The sequence below is a fragment of the Propithecus coquereli genome, unplaced genomic scaffold (assembly GCF_000956105.1).
Source record: "Propithecus coquereli isolate 6110/MARCELLA unplaced genomic scaffold, Pcoq_1.0 Scaffold459, whole genome shotgun sequence".
In the NCBI taxonomy this organism is placed as follows: Eukaryota; Metazoa; Chordata; class Mammalia; order Primates; family Indriidae; genus Propithecus; species Propithecus coquereli.
In genome coordinates, this window is record NW_012150385.1 from 2682568 (window position 1) to 2700110 (window position 17543).

The 17543-nt window shown below is 46.9% G+C and overlaps 1 protein-coding gene across 2 annotated transcripts in view; it reads right to left on the reverse strand.

Moving 5' to 3' along the window:
* The window catches only part of RGS12 (regulator of G-protein signaling 12), a 139730-nt gene that overhangs the window by 24231 nt on the left and 97956 nt on the right, over window positions 1-17543 (reverse strand). The gene's annotated exons all lie outside the window — the stretch shown is intronic.

Below are 17543 nucleotides of genomic sequence, written 5' to 3' on the forward strand. Positions count from 1 at the left end.
TCTCTGCGCCGTGATCCGGCGTGTCCCACACAGGGCCATCCTACGGTGAAGGCAACGGGATGCCCTGCTGCCACTGGTGACCAAACCTGCGTGGTCAGGAGGTGCTGTGCTTTGGGTCTGGTTCCTGCTGTGTCTTCCCGGGGCAAAGCCGACTGACAGTGACCGTACAGATGTCGTCACCAGTCCAGTGAAGCGCTAGTCGCACATTCCTGATTGGCTCCTTCGTCTGCTCCAGGCACCAAGTGCCCTCTGCCTGCTGCCCAGTGAGCGGGGTGAGCCACCCAGCTGGTCACACCAAGAAGTCAAGGCCTCCAGCCCCAGGCCAAGCATTCAAACACATCCATCGGCGAGGGGAGGAGCCAAAGGCAGAAGAGTGGGGTGGGGTGGGGGGGTAAGGCAGCATCGACCCCTCCCTGGGGTGGAGGCCACGCTGAACCCCACAGCCGAGCCTAACCTGCAGATGTGCTGACGGCCACGCGTGTGTCTGCCACACCTGTGGCCTGGGCCAGAGGGCTTCCAAAGAGACCATGTGTGGACGCTGCTAATCCAGATGAGGGCACACCCCAGACACCAGGAGGCAATGCTAGGATTTGACCCATAGCCTGCCTGCCTTGCCCTCAGTGTGACAACTGGGGGCTGCACGTGGCAGGGGTCAGTTGGAGCTCAAAAAGCATTTAGATTAAAAAAGAAAGGAAAAAGAGTGATCAAATAATTTAAACTACTATAGAAAAATATTAAAATAAGACTCATAAGGAGTTATGACAGCATCAGAAAAGCACAATTCTAATGTTTCTTTGAATCCACCATGCTGTGTATGTGCTTTTCTGAGATAAAACACTCAGGTTGTGTCGGCTACCAGCACCCACTGGAGTCCAGGGAAGGCCAGCAGCCGCTGGGGACTCGTGCAGAAGCTCTGACTAGGAGCGGCTGGGGAAGAGGCCGTGCTCACCACCAGTGAACAGGCAGCAGGCCACACACCAGGGAGAGACAGCCACGTCAGTGCCGCTCAGAACCGAAGACAGCACGGGACCATGCAAGGCTTCCTCCGAACACAGCAGCTCTGCGTCATGGCGACGGAACATCCAGAAACACCTTGCTTAAACAATGCCAACGTGCGAGACTGCCCTCTGGAAAGCGCTCCATTCTGCACGCATGGGGAGTGAAGCACGCTCGCCCACACTCTCACTCACACGGCCACTGTCTCACGCCGGGGCAGGGGTCTTTATGCTGAATTTGCCCCAATAACCAGACACTGAGGGGCAAACACAGACATGAGCAATCCCTAAATGAACACACACCCTAGCGCACTTCCCAGGAGAGGTTTTATTAGAACTAGCCAAGCTGAGGGTAAGAGTTCATGCAGAAAACGAGATACTAAATGATGGAAAAACAAAACAAAAAGAGCAACAGCGCGGGGCCCGCCCTCCCTGACAGTACAGCACATCTCAACCCACAGAACCCAACACAGAAACAGACACATCCCGTCACTGGGACCGAACACAGAGCTCAGAAATGGACCTCATATGGTGAATTCATGAGTCAGATTAGGGGAAATAGATTTCACCCCGAAAATGACCAAGTCGGGCCCCTTCCTTCCAACACACACTAAAATAAATCCAGGATGGACTGAAGATTTAAATGTAAAAATGAAATTAGAGAAATACTAGAAGAAAACGTGGGATTGTTTTTTGAAATATCTGAGTGAGGAAAGGCTCTGGAGGGAAGACACGGGCCCAGAGCCGTGAAAACAACATCGGTAAGTGGACAGCAGAGACTTGACTCTCTGTCTATAAAAACCACCACAAGCCAAGTTCGAAGACAAGAAATTACGGGAAAATATGTTAACAGAGATGAAGCGCTAGCTTTCCTTCTCTGTAAGAATACCTACTCGTCAGTAAGAAAAAGATCAACAAACCAAGAGGGAAACGGGAGTGCGGACGGCCACTGCGCAGAAGGCTCCGAACATGCAGCGGCACACCGACCTGACCACGGTTACCTAGATGTGGATTTAGTCGGCATCCGCCTGGCCAAGACGGTGGTGTCAGCAAGTGTGAGCAAAGAGGCCCCTCCTGCACTGCCGGGGGGATAAAAACTGACCAGGCTCTACAGGGGCATCCATCAGGACAGAAACAGCACTTGCATGCAAACCAGAGGGGAGGGCGCAGGACCCTGCCTGGCGCTGAGATGCCAAAGACTGCGGCCAGGTTAACGTCACCACCAGGGACAGAACGAACAAAGCCACACCACGTAAAGGGGCACCTGCGCCACAGACAGGGCCCAGGCTATGACCCCTGTTCCATCCGCATTCCAGCTTTATTTAAAGATAAGATCATGTGAAACCACACAAACCTCAGGAAGGATGGGGCCAGGGCTCAGATGGTGTCCAGGCTGGAGAAGATGATGGGAAGGGGTCACACATTTCCCAGGTGTGGCTGGCTCAGGTTTCCCATGTAAAATGAGGATAATGGTGTCACCAACCTCACTGCATTTTATACTGATAAATTAGGTGATCCTCATAAAATGAAATAATCTACATCATGAGAAACATAACATGCTTCTGCCAGCTTTTTTTCCTGGGGTAATAAAGGCTGAACAAAACTGAGGGATAAACAGAAGTTAACCAATCTTGGGAGAGAGAGGGAGGGCTTTCCACGACAGGACGAGCACGTGCAAAGGCCCTGTGGCAGAGCGCAGAAGGAACACAGTGCGCAGCCAGTGTTCTGGCTGGGCTGTGGGCACTGGAGCTATGTGGACTTGACTCTAGGAGGGAACAGCTTGTGTTTCTCACAGGTCCCTCTGCCTGCTGGGAAGGGTGGCCTGGGGGCTGTCCAGGTGGAGGCCCAGGTGAGGGGTGCTGGGGACCAGGACAAGAGGCAGGGGAGGCAGAGAAAAAGGCTGACCCACTGCAAACTGCAGTCAGCACAGCTCAACCCTGCGCAAAGGGTGTTGAAACTTTGGTTTCTCAAATAAAAGGTATTTGGATTCTAACAATGCAAGCGCAGTGATGAGAAGCCTCTGCCTGCCCCACTGCCAGGGCACACAAGAGTGCTAGGCCCCCATGGGACACGCAGACCTCCCACGCAGCCCCGTCCCATGCCAGCTCCCTGGCACCCACACCTTCCCAACCTCACCCATCTCCCTGCCTCCCCACTCCCCAACGACAGCCACAGAGCTGGTCCCTTGTCCCCCAGCACTGGCTGCAGGTGGTGCCATGTATTTGTGGGATGAATCAATCAATGAATGCTGATCGAATATAAATTTTGATTGAAAGATGACTAATATGTTGACTAATCTCATTATTATAAGATTTGGCAAATACTCATTATTTTCTAAGATACAAATCAACAACTCACATTTTAAAAGTCTAATAAAGAAAGAAACATTAACTTAAAAATCAAACGATGACCCGCCTGGTGTGTGAGGTCCACTGTGTCAACTGAGTGTCATCTTGCCGTTGTGGTCCCGCAGACGTGGAGGCTGTGGGCAGAGACGTGCACCACTGCCTGGGACGGCGCAGCCTCCAGCGGCGAGGATGGCAGCTAGAAGGGACGGGGGAGGGGCTGGTGCTGGGGGCTGTGTGCACAGCAGACCGCTCCGGGCCTTGCACAGGCTCAGGAACTCACTCGGGAAACAAAAGGAAGGGTCACTTCGGCTGGCAATAAACCACGTCCACAGGACGGCCAGAGGTCCTGGGCCCCTCGCTCCCCCTGACACAGTGGCATTCGCCAGGTGCTCCAGCACTGCTGGAGGTGAGAGCAGCCGCCTCCTCCACACAATCTTACTTTACCTCCTTCAGACCATGCAGGTGAAGACAAATACCGTGCCCACGAGGCTTTGTTTTTGACTTAAAGGACCCGAATAACTGCCACAACAACTCCCCTCTGACGGTAGGAGGCCACCAAGACGTGGGCCCAACTCAAGCACTGGCTGCAGGGAGTGGAGGAGGAGGATGCGTGCCCCGGAGCAGGCGCACAGAGAGGGCTCTGGCACAGCGCACAGCCCCCGCCACTCCTGCCCACCATCATGACCCGGCTCCGCGTCTTCCCAAGGGCACAGATGGGACACGCCCACGTCCTCCAGTCATCTCATGCTGAGACAGTCAAATTTCCAGGAAGCCAGGCATTCTTCAAAATGGAAAAATTAGAGACAACTGTCTGCGACAAAAAATTGTCAATTCTTCAATCATATGATCTCCCGGCAAATTTTTATGATTCTATTTGGACAAAATACATGCACATGACTTATAGAAGATGAAGAGAGAGTCACGTGGGTCACCACACCTTAGCAACACCCTTCTCGATGTGGCTCAACACACAGGAAGTCCCGTCCTCTTTGACATCCCTCTTCAGCTGTGAACTTCATGATTCGCAACACCTTAACATGCTTTGAGCTGTTCCCGTCACACGGAACACAGTGCACAATCATGGAAGCCTGCCGTCACCTGAAATGAAATTTCTCACAAAAGCCACAATTCTGACCCCAACTTCAAGGCCAGAACATGAGACGGACACACCAGCACGTCTGTGATTTACTGTCCTGCTCAGAAGGACCTGTCTGTTGCCCAGGGTCAAGTGTGTATGAAGCTACACACGTGCATCCTAAGCCAAGGAAGCACAGACACTCCTGGAACACACCCGCGCATCAGAGAGTGTCTGCTAGTTTATGTTGTTGTGGGGTTTGTTCTTGCAGTGGAGCAGCTTTGAGTCAAAGAAACACCTTCTAGGTGAGCAAGTTTTAAAGTCTTTCAGATCTGCTGAAAACTGGAAAAGCCACCACGTTCATACTGGTTGGTCAAACATGCAGGTTACATGTTACAAATTTTAATACCTTAAGATTTCAAGTCTGCGGTTAATTCTATAACGCATGGCCATAGCCCATTCTTGTCTCACCAGAACACCTCATCCAAATCACAATCTCGAGCACTTTGAATATTCAGGTCACGACTCCAAGTCAGGTCACAGAGCTACCACCTCACAGGCACATCTGCAGGCCCCTCCCCAGCTGACAGAGACCCCCGAGGCAAACATACCTGGGGACCATTCAAGTCAGTCTGCCCCTGACAACCATGACAAGACGGGATGGGACGAGGGACTTTACCTGGGCAGAGCTGATAAGAGCCACTGTGGTGCCATTTAACCAAATACTTCCAACCATTCACCGCAAACCACCCCTCCGAATCCATACCAGGGTCAGCCCGGGTGGCCCCAGGCAAAGGCTCGGACCACACATAGGGACATTGTTCCTTAGTGCACGCTTCGCAGCAGGGCAAATTACTGCAGTGTCTCCGGTGATCCCAGCACACAGCGTGACAAAGGCGCTCTGCCCTGCCTGTGCTCACGGAGGGGAAGCCAACAGGAGGCTTTGCACAAAGCCCCACAGAAGACGGCATACATAATTCACAGCGAGCCCTTCAGCTTGCTGCTGCTGGCGGCACTTGAATTATTCAAGTCCAGCAGAGCACGGCTACGGTAACTGCACACTTGCTCTAGTGCTGAAGATGAAACCCGGGCCTCCCGACGTGCTACTCCACCTCAGCAATTTGTTCTTTATTAAACTAGCAATGGTGAGGAAAGAATAAGTACTTGTAGCTTTTCATATGATAATTATGAGGTTTTTAAACTCTTATTTCTATATGTATCCTAAAAATTTTTAAATTCCCATAAATACAAAAACCTATCTTTTTAATGAGAAAGTGATCACCAAAAACTGCATGGTGCCAGGAATCTGTGTTTAATTAGGTAATAAGCAACTACAGCAAACTGAACCATAAGGAACATTTTTACATCAGAGCAAAATATGCCAACTCACGGGCATTTCTGAAAAGCCCGTGGGCGTCCAGGAGGCTCCAGGAAGAGGGTGCACGGCCCCGCCCCTCTGCGCTGTTCTCACCTGCCCAGGGACAAGCAGTGCCCGGTCTGTGAGGCCCTTGAGGGCTTCCAAGGGTTAGGAAACTTCCCGCAAACACCACGGGGCTTGGCTACTACGTTCTTCCGCAAAGGGCCAGGCAGTGCTCTAGGCCGCTGCTGTCTCGCAGCCATTCCGAGAGCCGCGAGAGACAACTCGCACGGCATGGCGCGACTGTCCCAGCAATGCTCTCCTGATGAGAGCTGGCTGTTTGCCGACCCTGCTTTTGATTCTTGAATGCACTGCTATGCAAACAATTATAAATTCATGGCAGTTCTAGTAAAAGGGTATTAAATCAATCTCAACATTTTCTAAGAAAAAAATTCCTGAAAATGCTTTAAAGATGGAGCTTAGCCTTGACTGGTCCACCTTTCTCTCAGTGCACTTTCGATCTCCAGTTGCTGAAGCACATGCTGTGTCCCCGAACGCCCCCGGCAGCAACAGAGGCGCAGGGACGGGGCCTGGCCCAACGTCTGGCTCTACTCCTTTCTGGCCACGTCACCTAGGGTAGGCGCCACAGTCCCCTGGGCGGGGCACGTAGGGGCTTGCTGTGCCGCTCTGAGACTGTGTTGAGTGAGGCAGGTGAGTCACTGGGGCAGAAACCGGGAGCCAGCAGCTCAGTAAAATGTACTGGGAGACCAGAGGCAGGAACATGCCACGGGAAAAGCACCTTCGTTTACACTAACATTGCCCCTTCCTAGGCAATGTGTGCCATCCTTTTGGGGTGCAACTTTTTATCTTGATGTGATTTCAAACTTGCAGAAAAGGTACAAGAAGAATAAGAGGAATTCCCACATCCCTCTCCCCAAGTCCCGCAAAGGCCCGCACTGGGCCCCACTTGCTGCATCACCCCTCCCCCCACACTCTCTTTCCCTAAACACACACAAACCCACACACAGGCAATTTTTTTCTGAACTATTTGAGATTAAGCTGGAGACAGCAGGCCTCTTTGCCTTAAATAAGACAGCATATACTTCCTAAGAATGAAGATATCCTCTTTTATATCTAAGCACGGTCATCAAAACCAGGAAATTCAACAGTCCAAGTTCCAGTTTCGCCAATCGTGTCCTTTACAGCTATTTTCCACAGTGTAGGACTGAAGTGGAGACTCACTTTGCTGCCATGGCTCTTTCGTCTCCTTTAATCTGGAACATTCTCCAGCTTTTCTTTATGTCTCTGGACCTTGATGTAGGCTGGTTACTTTCTGAGACTGTCCCTCAATCTGGCGCTGTCTGATGTTTCCTTGTGATGTGGCAGACCACCCCAGAGAGATGCTGTCTGTCTCCAAGCCTCTTCTCAGGGGTACGTGGTGTCACAGCGGGTCGGAATGGCAGTGACGGTCGCTCCAATCACGTGGTTTGGGTGCCAGGTTTCCCCTGTTGAGGCTCTCACTTTCCCTGGTGACAGAAGGTTTGTGGGTCCCACTCTCAGGCTCTGAGTGTGTTGCTCCTCAAGCTTGCGTCCACGACCTGAGCACCGGCGGCCACTGCTCCTCCTCCGCACTCAGTCGGCGCTCCGCCCTGGAGCTTTCCCTTCTCCCTGTGATGATTAATTCGTGCTCTCTATCAGCATGGACTCGGTGGGCTTTTATTTTAGTCGAGGGCTCATTTATGCCCCAGCAATACCTTTGCGTCTGGACGCTCCAGCCCTCCTTTCAGCTGGCACCCGTGTCCTGCTCATGTGTCCTCATCGTGCATCAAGCACTGCCTTCTTACTGGCATTAAAAAAGAGGTCCAGGCTCATCTTGTGATTTTGTGCTTTCCCTGCCCGAGCCCAGGAGCCAGTCCTTCCACTGAAGAGTGGCACTAGACACCACAGTCTGGCCCCACGGGGTGCTCACTGCTGCTGGGGTCTCACTGCTTCCAGGCCCTCCCAGTGGACAGAGCCAGGACAGGTGGATGCACACACACACCTCTATGTTTATTTCTCTCTCTGTACGTCTGTTAAATACCACAAGTTCCTGCTGGGACCTCCAATTCCAGCCCAACATCCCAATCACACTATCATCTTCCCCTTTTCTGTATCTGTAGCTCTTTCCCTAACAGCAGAGCACTGGCTCCCATGGTCCCTTTTTTTTGAGACAGAGTCTTGCTCTGTCACCAGGGCTGGAGTACAATGGTATCACCACTGCTCACTGCAGCCTCCAATGCCTGGGCTCAAGCAATCCTCCCATCTCAGCCTCCCAAAGTGCTAGTGTGTGCCACCACACCCAGCCCCCACGATCTTTGATGCCTTTACTCATTTGCTCGAGCCCAGCACACACAGAAAGTACTTTAAGAACTACTAACACACACTGCTGCAAAACACAAACCTACTAACTCACAGTTTTAATATCACATCATCTACTTTTCAAAGCCTGCACCTGTTCACCAGAGTGAACTGGTTCACCCTTCAAAGCAGCCAGGCCTTGTGGACACCTGCTATTAGGTCAGTACAGTACAGAGTCCAGTTCCAGGGAAAACTCAGGTGGAGACTTGCCCCGGAGGATGCTCTGTCTCTGGTGGTGCGATGCAATAGAGCACGTGGCCTTGAGGAGAGGGGCAGGGCAAGAGCAGGTGGGACAGGCTCAGCCCCTTCTTAGCTTCAGCCAGCACAAGACTGGGGAGGCCAGCGTAGCTCCTCACTTTAACAAAAATCTGCTACTAATTACAAAGCCCTACTTAAATGTTTTTGGAAGCCTACTGTACCTTAAAACAGAGTTGAGATGCTGTTGATCGAAGACAAATGAGGTTCCCGAGGTCTAAAGACCTCCTGACCCGCCTGAGCTGATGCTGGGCCCGTGCTCACTGCTGCTGGGGTCTCACTGTGCTGGGCCCAGACTCCCTCATGGCGCTTCCCGCAGCCAGACCTCACAGCCCTGGGGAGGACGGACCCTCAGGCATGGTATCCTTCCAGGAGAAATGTGGGCCCAAACAGAAAACATCTAAATTCTGGTTCTTTCCTGGAATTAGCACTAGAAAGGTCTGATTTATAACTGTTCTCGTAGAGCACAGCAAAACAAACTTCCCGAGTCTGAGATGACGCAAAGCCCTTCTGGAGAGTGAAATGCCAGCAGATAGGGGCACGCGTTGCAAGAGCCCACGCGCCCGAGAGGGTCAGCGTGGGAAGTGTGAGGCGACCAGCAGACAAGTGAATCCTGTCACCTGTCACCCTGAATTTCCAGGATCCAAGGCTTAGCGCTGTCAACTGTGTCCGTAAGTGGCTGGCAGACGAGGGGTACATCTGACCACAGGGAGCCCCCAGGACTCACCAAAAAAGACATAGGACATTTTTTCAAAGATCAGTCTTAACTGAATTCATTTATTATGCTGACTTGAACTGAAAAAAATTTACATTACTCATTTACTGGTTAATTCCTTTGTGAAACTGATTTATTTCATTTCAACTAATAAAATATTTACACTTTATGGTGACATTCCTCTTCTATTCTTGTGCCAATGGCCACACATGAAGTTTAGACCTCCCAGTGGTGGCCCTGTTCAGAGGACACCACCCAGTGCAGAAGCTTGAGAACCCCAAGTACTGACCTCATGGGGAAGACTCGAAAATGGTCCTAAACCCCCCCGCAAGGCCAAGGTGGGGCCACCCAGAAACTAAAGACACAGTCCCTGCGCTTCAACTGAAACAGCCCAGAGATGGGGACAAGGAAAGAGCTCCTTCCCCAACAGGACGGGGGGTCCGAGGGTGCAGAATTACACAGGGTTCATGGGGGAGGCGCCTCCTCCACCAGGGTTGACACTTAGAGGCAGCTCTTTAAGCTGAAAAGAAGTCACATGAGACCTACTTTATATGTCAGGCATAAACTGAGACATGATTAGCTATGGCAACCATATAGCCTGGATTTTCTGGGATGGTTATGATTCTATGTAATTTTAATAATAAAGATAATGGTAGATGCAAAACTAAACACAATGTAGTGTTTGTACCTTTTATATTAATATGACTTTTTATATAAAACAATCAAAAAGTCATTTGTCCTAAACTGAGGTTCCAAAAATCTGGTCACTACACTGGTCCTGTGCCCAGCCAGGCAGGCAGCGCTCACCTGCTCTGGCGCCTGCTGCCTCTGCTCTGGCAGCTCCATGGTGGAGTCAAGGCTGGGGGCGGGGTGCAACTCTGAGAGGGGTACCCAGCCATTTCCTCCGTTCTCTTCCTGAAACTGGCTGGATTAAGGTGAGCAAGCAGGAAACGGGGCTAGCATCTTGTTCTCATTGATTCGCTGGTCCTGACTGAATGCCTGCTCCATACCAAGCCCTGTTCTGAGAACTGGATGCTTCAGCCCAGTCTCACCTGCCCGGATGTGGTGGCTCACAGTGTGGGCTTCCTAGCTGGGCAAGGTGCTCTCCTTCCTGTAAAGCTATGGTAGTCACAGTATACTGACTTCATAGGGCTTTTGTAGGGACCAAGTGGGAGCAATGGTACACTGACTTCACAGAGATATTGTGAGAACTCCCTTCCTTACTAAATAACTTACGAGTTGCTTAACCGTTCTATAAAATTGTGATGACAACTATGTACTGACATTCATAGGAATAGTACCAGGCACACAGCAGGCATTCAATAATATTGACTGAGTAAGTGGATCATTTTTCCCAAATACAAGCTTATGAGACAGTGCAGGCTGAAAGGCATATAACCTCACGTTTCAATGCATGCACAATTCTAAAATATTTTCTCCTTTAAAAAATTTAAACATAAATCTAAAATACCTATTGATCTGATTACCTAAAATTCTAGTCCTATTGCCCCTCCCCAAAGATAACCTATCTTATTAATTTGGTGTTGAGCATTCTGAATTTTTTTATACTCTACCATAGAAACTATGCGTACTGTTTAGGAAAGCCCCTAAGTTTTATCTTGCTGAACTCCATTAGTTCTAAAAGTTATACCTGGCCATGTGACATGCTTTGGGTTTTATATTTAGATGATAACATCATTTGTGAATAATGATTAGTTGGTTTTATTTCTTTCCAAATTTTAAAATTTATTTATTTTTCTTGTCTTATAGTGTTGGCCAGAATCTATAACATGATGTTAAATAAATTGTTGCTGGGATAGGGAATATCCTTGTCTTATTCCTGGCCCTAATAGAGATGCTTCTAATATTTGACTGTTAAGCATAACTTTAAAAAAAAAGAATGAGTACTTTTTATCGGTAATTTTATCAGGTACTACACTTTGGCCTCTATTGTGATAATCACATGGATTTACTCCTTTAATCTATTAATATAACATAATCAGTTAATTTCTGTTAACATTCTTCCACTAAAATGAAAGCTCTAGGAAGGCAGGAACTTTGTTTTATTCAACAATGTCCCCCCAGCGACTAGAGAGTTTTTAGAAGAAAGCAGGAGCTCAAAAAAATAACTGCTGAATGAACAGTGACTTGAATGAAAATTCCTCAGTGTTGAACTATCCTTGCTTTTCTTGTGTAAACTACACTTCTTAAGAATGCATTTAAAAAAAAATTGCTGGATTCAATTTGCTAACATTTTATTTAGAAATTTATATATTTGTTCATAAGTGAAAACAGCCAATAATTTAATCTTTGTATGCCATTCAGTTTTGGTATCAAGGATGTGCTAGTCTTGTAAAATGAGGTGTGTAGCTTCCCATCTTCTATGCCCTGTGTGGGAGACAATATTAAGTTCAAATTATGGGCTGCTTCTCTATGTGGGAGGATTATTCAAGCCCTGTGCACTTAGTCAGGCCTGGCCACATGCTGTACTTTGGCCAGTGTAAAACAGCATGACCTGTGCCCCTGGGAAAAGTACTGGGGCCACGACCTGATTCTGCCACACTGTCTTCTCCCCCTGTCTAGGCCCACAGTGTCCCACATGGGAGCTGCTCCAATGGCCCGGCTGCTGCAGGGAAACACTCAGAACAAAAACAGAGCCAAATGCAATAGGCATGTGATATAACACAAGTAAGAAATGAACTTTTACTCTGTTAAATCCACTAGGATGCTGGTGTTAGTTGGTATTACAACATTAATGAACCTAAACTGGCCAATACACTCACTTATAAATTGATTTGGACATGGTACCTTTTGGGGGATAGATCTTTGACTTCCAAATCATTTTGCCTATGCAGATTTATCTAATCAAAGTTTCCACTTCTTAAGTCAACTCTGATATTTATATTTTCCCAAAAGTTGCCCAAAAGGTATAGTATTAATTTATTCACAGTTCTTATAGATTTAATTCTTATTCTCTGACTGTACATAAGACCCTTTTTTCATTCTTAATGTTATCTTTGTCTTTTCCCTCTTGATCATACTTGCCAAAGACTTATCTTTTGTTTTATTAATTAGTTATAATACAGTTTGTTTTGTTTTCCATTTTATTAATTTTTGCTTTTATCCTTATTATTTCCTTAATCTTAATTTGCATTTGTTTTGTTCTTTTATTCCTTACTTTCTTATGTTGAAAGCTTATTTCCTATGTTTTCAAACTTGTTCTAATATATGCATTTAATGCTACAAATTTTTATCTGCAAACCACTTTGGCTATATTCCACTGGTGTTGATGGTACTATAATTATAAACCGTTCTAAACTGTATTAGAATTTCCCTTTTAATTTTCTTCTTGATCCATGGATTATTTAGAAGTATGATTTTAAACTTTCAATTGTATGGACTCTTTTTTGTCATCTTTCTTCTTCTTCTTCTTCTTTTTTTTTTTTTTTAGAGACAGGGTCTTGCTCTGTTGCCCAGGCTAGAGAGCAGTGGCACCATCATAGCTCACTGCAGCCTCAAACTCCTGGGCTCAAATGATACTCTCAAGTCACTGGGATTATAGGTGAGACACTGCACCTGGGTTTTTTTGTTATCTTTTCGTGATATACTTTAATTTAATTACATCTACTGCTATCAGTAGATATGATCTGTATGGTATAAATATTGTTTTTAATTTGTAGCAACTGCATTTGTGGCATGGAATACTCCATAACATCGGTAAATGTTCCAGCATCTTTGGAAAAGTGTATTCTCTACTGGGTGTAAAGTTTTCTATGTATCCGCTAGATTTAATTTGTGTATTTTATGATTCAAATACTTTGTAATCTTACTATTTTTTTAATTGGCTTGATTTCTCAGTTTCTGAAAAAGGTCTATTATAATCTTCCCTGGAATACTTATCCCCTTTTATTATAGTTCCATCAAATTCTGCTTTATACACATGATGCTACTTTCGTGCACACTGTCCTCTTTACTGTTTTTACTGCTTTTTCAATTTGTCTGATATTAATTCTTTTTTCTTAATATTGCCTGTTATATCTTCTTTCATTTAATTATTTTTAATCTTATGTCACTTGTGTTTTTTTGGTTGTTGTTATCATTTTTTTATTTTTAGAGACAGGGTCTTGCTGTATTGCTCAAGCTGGTCTTGACCTCATAGGCTCAACTGATCCTCTTGCCTCAGCCTCCAGAGCAGCTGGGACTATAGGCATGCATCACCACGCCCAGCTTAATGTTGCTTGTTTTAAAATTGGATTATTAACAATCTAAATGGAGAGTTTTTCTCCTTTGATGCTCCTTCTCTTCTGTTGACCTTGTAACCTCCTTCAGGCTCTTTTCTCTACCCAGTCCCTATAGGTAATTTTATTCACCTCCAGTGGTCAATTATATTGGAAATGCAATTAAGACAACACTAGTAATACTAATAAAGGCAGCTACCATATATAGCTCCTTAGTATGTACCAGGTATTGTTCTAAGTCCCTCTAAGATGTGTCCTATTATTGTCTCCATTTTATAAAGGACAGAAGGGAGGCACATGGCTGGTCACAGCCGCTAGGTTCTCCCCCCGGCCGTGTGGCTCCAGTGTGTGCTCTCACTCAGTGTGCGTCCTGTTGCCTCCTAAAGCAGCATCTCCAGCTGTCTGGTTTCCTACGTAGCATAGAGGTTTGGACCCACCTATCTGCACGATCTCTAATTATTCAGGTTTGCCAAGACATTAAATGTTCTTATTGCCCCGTTATCTGTTTCTCCCACCCTGGCGTTTCCCAGCTCGCAGACACCATTATCATCCCCTGTCAGTCTTGGGGCCTCTCTCGCCTCACCCCAGCTGCTCTCCATGGACACACAGACACACAGCCACTCTCCCTCTGTTTCCCTGACCCCCGCTGCCATCTCAGCTTTTTCCTGGCTCTCCCCAAACTCACAGTGAGGTTAAGCTTAATTCATCTTCCAGGCCTCAGCTCTGCTCGGCCATCCTGACCATGGGGCTGGACTGGGCCCTGTCATACCACACACTCATACAGCTCCTCACTCTTCTGCCACAGCCAGCGTTGCGTCCCACCACGCTGTGCCCGGCTGCCCAGAGGCATGTGTGGCCTTTCTACGGGCTTTGCTCGATGGGACCAGCCCTTCATACCTGAGTCCCTATAGAGTCTGCTGCGTCACAGCTTCTTCCTCGCCTGCTTTTGAACAACAGAGTCTACCTGAGAGTGACACATTAGCCTGAAATAATCTCGATTAATACTGGTTTTAGATACTTACAGAGGTCATTCGTTTAGGAGAGAGAGTTTTTTAAATGGCAAACCAACACGAATTTAGTATCTATCCCTGGGGAAATAGACTCAAGACTTTGAGAGCAAGACAGTCAGTGACTACACAATGAAGATCACATACGTACAATTACAATTTTAAAAACCCAATTGTCTGAACGTTGATGGCTGTGTGTGGCTTGTGATAACATTTCCAATAAAAGGATCATACGCAGATTCCTAAAGTGTTATATCTCAACTAGCTCAGACAGAGGCAAAGAGGGCTCTGGACAGCTGCCAGTGACTTAAAAATCAGATCCAAAATGTATAAGGAAATGCAAGGGCCAGGAATAAGCAAGGCAATCTTGCAGACAAGCACTGTGAGCACTCTACCAGATGTCCAAATGCACAACAAAGTGACAGCGATTATGACATGGACTCCTAATCTAGGGACAGACACAGAGGCCAGTGGAAGAGAACACAGAGGCCCGAGATAGACCACAATATATGATTACCTGATAAAGGTGTGGCTTCAAGTTAGTGTGGAAGGATCAACTTTTCATTAAATGAAGCTGACACAGCTGTTTACCACATGGCAAAAAAATGAATCTTACACCTACCTCATACCATACACAAAAAATCAATTCCAGATGGATCAGAGAGTTAAATGTGAAAGATAAATCAATAATGGTTTTACCTTCATCGTGTTGGGAAAGGCAAAGCCTGCTCTAAAAGGACATAAAAAGCATTACACTAAAGGGAAAGTGATAAACTGGATTATATTAAGAACTTCTGGTCATCAGGAGACAGCACTAAGAGAGTGAACAGGTATAGCAGAGCTTACCTGCACACATACATCCAACATAAATACATAAATCCAAAATACAGGGTATGTCCACATTGAGCCAGCTCACCGAATCCACAGATCCCACATTCACAGATTCAACCAACTGTGGATTTCATGTGGCATTTATTAGTACATTATATTAGGTATTATAAGTAATCTAGAGATGCCTTGAAGTATATGGGAGGTTACATGCAGATACTACACCATTCATATCAAGGACTCAAGCATCCACAGACCACAATCTAGGGGATTTCTAGAACCAACCCCCTGCAGATACCAAGGGATAACTGTATATAAATCCAACACAAAATCATTTCCAGAATATATTTTTAAATTTTTCTATAAATCAGTAAGGACAAGCAGACAACCTAATGGAAAAAAGAAGCAGAAGTCTCAGACACTTCATAAAAGAGGCTATTCAAATGGCCAAAAATACTTGAAAAGGTGCTCAATTCACTAGTCATGAGGGGACTGCAAACTGAAACTACAATCCAATGCCCCATATATGTATTTGAACGGCTAAAATGAAAACAGACAATACAGTGTTGTGAGTATGTAGAATGCCCAGAATTCTCACACACGGCTGGTCAGGGTGTACGCCGCAAAACTGTGTTTGGGAAAACTGGCAGTATTTACCACAGCTGAATATACAAACCCATGGCCCAAACTATCACAGCAGAAATGTATGCAGATGTCCACCCAAAAGACCTGCACAAGCATGTTGTATATTTGTAATGGCCAGAAGTCAAAACCAACTCAGAAGACATCAAGAGTAGAATGGAAAAACAGTGCCATGTTCACGCAACGGAGAAGACACAGCTAGGAGAGTAAACAGCTACCAGTGCATGCCTAGGTACAAAACTCACAAGCCTAGCGTGACACGAAAAAAGCCAGGCACTAAATCGTACACTCTGCATGAGTCTTTCTGTATAAGTTTATAACAGGCAAAACTAACCAATGTGTCAGCAGTCAGGTGAGTGGTCCCCTCTGGGGGTGGCGACTGAGGGGGCCCACAAGGCTTCTGGATGCTGGTGACATTCTGTTTCTTGGGCTGGGTGCTGATACCACAGGTGTGTTCATTTTGTGAAAACCCCTCAAACTGTTCATTGATGGTGTATGTACTTTTCAGTGTGTAAGTCATTCTTCAATAGAAAGTTTTCAATACTTGAAAAACAGTTGTTAACAAAAATGCATTTGAATAAAACAGTATCATGAAATGTGAGAAGAACCACCTTTTAAAATTAGTATCATTTATTTAAATATAACATATGGAACAAATTAAGTATTCTAATTAGACATTTGTTATCTACATTACTTTCCAGATTTGTTATTTTGCATTTCATATATTCAAATGGGTCAAGATTCAATTTTGGGGGACTTGTCACCAGAAAAAAATAAAGGGCTGTCACACGCAGAAGGCTGTCCTGTGACACAGATGGCGCCTGCTGTGCTGGACATGCCCAGGTGACCGATCAGACAGCAGGGCAGGGGCGGTGCATTTGTGCTCTTGTTTCTACCCCAGCACCTGGGAAAGTGAGCAAAACAAAAAAGATTCATTGAACGAGTCCCGGATGAAATGCCAGGGAAGGGCAGTCGTCTGAGGATGAAGAGACCAAGTTCAGAGCGAAGCTGGCAAGCAGGGCCACTGGTGGCCTGCGGCCTGTGCAGAGGCTTGTCTCTGCACCTGCTGTTTCCCAGCCACGAGCAGGACACACACGGAGCCAGGCTAGGTCAGCCTGGGATGGGCACCTTCCTCCCCAACCCCAGCTGTCTCCCCAGTGCTCCCCAAGAGAAACCTCAATGGTGTCAGCAACTTGAGCTTGATTAACGTGAACTAACTCAAAAGGAGGCCTTTCTAAGCCAGGAAAACAGTAAATGATGTCGTGATTCTCAGATTTGGCTGCTCTTGACGTTTGAAAACATTTATATAAAAGCTTTTTGTGACCAGAGAACCATGACAAATGACCATCACAGATATTAGCTGTCAGGTTTATGCCAACTCCCAGAGCCTCACCCTGACCACCGCTGCTCATAGCAGACTCATTCACCCAAGATCCGCAACCCCTTCCAGACGGACATGACGAACACTGTTCAAACTCCAGGAGGCAGAGCCCCACTGGACAAGGCGCAAACACCAGGACAGGCCGATGCAGCTGACCTAGAGTATACACCCGAGACCAGGGACAGGCCTCAGCTAACTAAGCTCCGGGCCACGTCCCTGTCCAGGTCCTGAGCTTCCAGGAGCCACACACAAAGAGATCTTTGCTCAAACAGTGGTGTTGACACCAGCACACCATGCAGTGGGCA